Source organism: Leptonychotes weddellii, chromosome 8 (genome assembly GCF_054177405.1).
Source record: "Leptonychotes weddellii isolate Sample4059 chromosome 8, ASM5417740v2, whole genome shotgun sequence".
In the NCBI taxonomy this organism is placed as follows: domain Eukaryota; kingdom Metazoa; phylum Chordata; class Mammalia; order Carnivora; family Phocidae; genus Leptonychotes; species Leptonychotes weddellii.
Window position 1 is genome coordinate 1,241,602 of NC_138376.1, and position 4,182 is coordinate 1,245,783.

The 4,182-nt window shown below is 40.0% G+C and overlaps 1 non-coding gene across 1 annotated transcript; it reads left to right on the forward strand.

The window, feature by feature from the left end:
- The first annotated feature begins 938 nt into the window (after positions 1 to 938).
- On the forward strand, positions 939 to 1,011 carry TRNAK-UUU (transfer RNA lysine (anticodon UUU)). The gene has a single exon. It is a non-coding gene; the product is annotated as a tRNA-Lys (tRNA).
- The last annotated feature ends 3,171 nt before the right edge of the window (positions 1,012 to 4,182 follow it).

Consider the following 4,182-nt stretch of genomic DNA (forward strand, 5'->3'; position numbering starts at 1 on the left):
TCTGTCTCTGTCTCCCTCTCTCTCTCAAGGGATATTGCTAAGTGTTAAGTTACTAAACTTTTTAGATTCCTTGGATACAAGTCACAAGACCCTTCAGAAGAATTTGAACATATGAAGAAAAATGCTACATGTCCAGTGAAAAATTGTGAGAGGGAACAGCCAAGTTGCCAAAATTCTTTTAGGGGTTAAGAACATCAGGGAAGTGCACACCGTAGGGCCGCTCACAGTCACCAGACGTTTCCCCTCCTTTTTTTTTTTTTTTAAAGATTTTATTTATTTATTTGAGACAGAGAGAATGAGAGACAGAGAGCATGAGAGGGAGGAGGGTCAGAGGGAGAAGCAGACTCCCTGCCGAGCAAGGAGCCCGATGTGGGACTCGATCCCGGGACTCCAGGATCATGACCTGAGCCGAAGGCAGTCGCTTAACCGGCTGAGCCACCCAGGCGCCCCTCCCCTCCTTTTTAATGACTTGATTTTTCTTGCACCAAGAAAAAGATTGGTAGATGTTACCAAACTTGGCAGATTCTTACCATTGTTCTCCATTGGTTGCTGTTTTTTCCTTCTCTTGTTTTTTACTATCTATTTATATTTTTATTGTTTCTTTGTTCCTCTTTGTGTCCTTTTTGGTTATTTCTTGGTGCCCAGTAAATAAGAGCTGACAGATTTCACTAAACATTCCGTAAATATTTATTGGGAGCAATCTGTTGGTTTCTTTTGTTTATTTTCCCTTTCTACAAGTGTACCCAAATAAGGATTGTTTTCTTGATGCCATTTACATTCCTTCTCTACCTACCTACAGAAAACATAAACAAGTGCTGGGTGAATTGACTATAGAGGTTAAACACCTGCTCAGTTGCCTTTCCTGAATGCAAGAATGAATGGACCACACTATTAAGCTTCATCCTATTTATGTGTATGGATAAGACAATTTTCCCAGAGCCTGGATAGCTCAGTTGGTAGAGCATCAGACTTTTAATCTGAGGGTCCAGGGTTCAAGTCCCTGTCCAGGCAATGTGGTCCTTGCTTTCCCTGGGTCTGAGGGTCCCTAGGTTTTGTCCTTTGGGGAAGGAGATTTGGGTTCCACTTTGACTTTTACCTGTCTAGAGTGAGAAAACACCAAAAAGTCAGTTACCTTCAACCTTAACCAAAGTAGCTGAGATTTGCTATTCTCTTCCAAGCAGAAGATGACTTTAGTGCTTTTTTTTTTTTAAAAGATTTTATTTATTTATTTGAGAGAGAGAGAATGAGAGACAGAGAGCACGAGAGGGAAGAGGGTCAGAGGGAGAAGCAGACCCCCCGCTGAGCAGGGAGACCGATGCGGGACTCGATCCCGGGACTCCAGGATCATGACCTGAGCCGAAGGCAGTCGCTTAACCAACTGAGCCACCCAGGCGCCCTAGTGCTTTTTAATAGAGATTTCCCCAGGAGCACAGTCCAAGGAGTATAAGAAAGCTATCCCTCTAGGCTAGGGTGTTTTAGAAAAGGAACTGGAAATTATATATATTGAGTAAAGTGTTCACTGTGTCAAAACCCGGGACCTTTAGATTTTCCGTCGTTCACACTCACAACTGAGCTACTTGGCAGATGGGGAGAGCTCTCTGCCAAGTCCTGGTGATGTCACATTCTAATATAAGGCAAATGGTGCTGCGTTACTTGACAGATACTGCAGTAAGGTCTTAGGTGAAATACTCATCCTCCCCAGAAACACAGGGACACTTTGCCGTTCATTTCCACAATTCTGGCCAATTGTGAATTGATGGTGCAGTTGACTGCTCAGTGGATTGTATTTTTCTCTAGAAACACACATTTCCCCCTCCCTCTCTGTCTTAGGATTATACTTCCCATTCCCTTTGAAGATGATATGATGGTTTACATAGAAAATCCCAAGGAATCTAAAAACAAACCCCTCCTAGAACAAATATGTATGTTCAGCAAAGTCACAAAATACAAGATCAAAATACAAAAATCAACTGTATTTCTAGACACTAGCAATAAACATGTGGGCACCAGAACTAAAATACAGTATCACTTACATCACTTAAAAAAATAACTTAGATGCAAATCTACCAGAACATGGACATGCTGCAAAATACAAAACTGCAAAAGGCTGATGAAAGAAATCAAGAACCTAAATAAATAGAGAGATATTCTGTGTCCATTGATTGGAAGACTCGGACATGTCAAGTCTTCTCAAAGTTATATACAGGTTTGACATAATTTCTATCAAAATCCAGTGAGTTATTTTTGTAGATATGAACATGACCATTCTAAAATTTATATGGAAAGGCAAATGAGTTAGAATAACTAAAACAAATTTTGAGAAAAAGAGAAATAAAGTGGAAGAAATCACTCTTATTATTTCAAGACATTTGACAGCCACAGTACTAAAGACTGCATGTTATTGGCAGAGGGCTAGATACATAAGTCACTGAGACAGCACAGAAGACCCATAAATCACCGCATACAAGTACAGCTAAGTTATTTTTGACAAAAGTATGAAAGCAATTTAGTAGAGGAAGGAAAGTCTTAGTTTTTTTAAAAAAAATGGCATTGGAGAAATTTGACATCCTTAGGCCAAAAAAAAAAAAAAAAAAAAAGCACTAATCTCAACCTAAACCTCCACTGTATTAAAAAATTAACTGGAAATGAAAGATTGAAAGTAAAACATAAACGTATAAAACTTTTAGGAGAAAAATAAGAAAATTTGGAGGACCTCAGGCTTGGAGATTTTTAGACATGACACCAAAAACACACCCATAAAAGACAAATTTGACCCAATGAATTTCATTAAAACTAAAAGCTTTTGCTCTGCAAAGGACCTTTTTAAGAGGATAAAAAGGTAAGTTACAGATGGGAGGAAATGTTTGCAAACCACATATCTGGCAAAAGACTCATATCGAGAATATACAAAGAATCCTCAAAACTCAACATTAAAACAACAATCAATTAGAAAATGGGCAAAAGACATGAAGAGACATTTCACCAAAGAGGATATACAAATGGCACATGAAAAGATGTTCAATATCACTAGTCGTGTAGGAAATGTGAATTAAGACCATGATGAGGTATCACGGCACATCTGTTAGAAGCGTTAAAGGAACAAATTTTATCTGATGCTGCCTTTCGCTGGCAAGGACACAGAGACCCTCCATCTGTCACCCATGGCTGATGGGAGTGGGAGATGGGAAAGCAGTTTGGCAGTTTCTTAAAGAAACGACACATAACACTCACTATACAATCCAGGATTTCCATTCCCAGGTATCTATCCCAGAACAATGAAAACTTAGGTCCACACAAAAACCGTACACTATTCTTCAGAGAAGCCTTATTTGTAATTGCGCAAACTGGAAACAACCAACGGGTTTCTCAGTGGGTGACTGCTTAACCCAACTGTGGTACATCTATTCTATGGAATACAGCTCAGCAGTAAAAAACATGAATGAACTACTGATACATGCAATAATGTAGATAGATCTCACGGGCACTGTGCTAGATGAAAAAAAGCCAACCTTACAAGGTCACATACTTTTTGATCTCACATATATATCAGTCTCAAAATGACATCACAGAGATGAAAAACAGATTGGTGGGGACCAGGAGTTAAGGATGGTGGGGAGTGGTGGGTGGGTATAAGTACAGAGAGAGAGCACGAGAGATCTTTGCGGTAATGCAATGGTTTTGTATCTTGCTTGCAGTGGTGGTCACACAAATCTGCACACACAACAAAATGACAGAACGAGAGAACTATACACACACACAGCAATGGAAGGTGAGAATTACTCATCCTAGGAAAAATGTAAGGGGAACTTAATATCCAAGGATCTTTGAGGTATTCACAGAAAATGGAGGGCAGGGGGCATCTCTCCAAAGCCTTTGGATTTATTGGTCCTGCCATTTGAACAAAAGCTTGAAGAAGGTGTGTGTGGGGGGGGTGGGTAAATCCTGTAGAGATATGAGGTAAGAATTCTCCAAGTAGTGGGAACCATCAGAACAATAGGTTGGATGCAAGAATCCTTCAGCAGATGAAGGGGAAGACAAATGTAGGACAAATGTAGGACAGAGGTGGGAAAACCTGAATCACAGAGGACTTCTCTAGAATGTGTAGTATTCCTTCACCCACTGCAGGAATAAACACACAGGGAGGCATAGAGAATACAGAGGCTCAGAGAGTTAACATGTTCA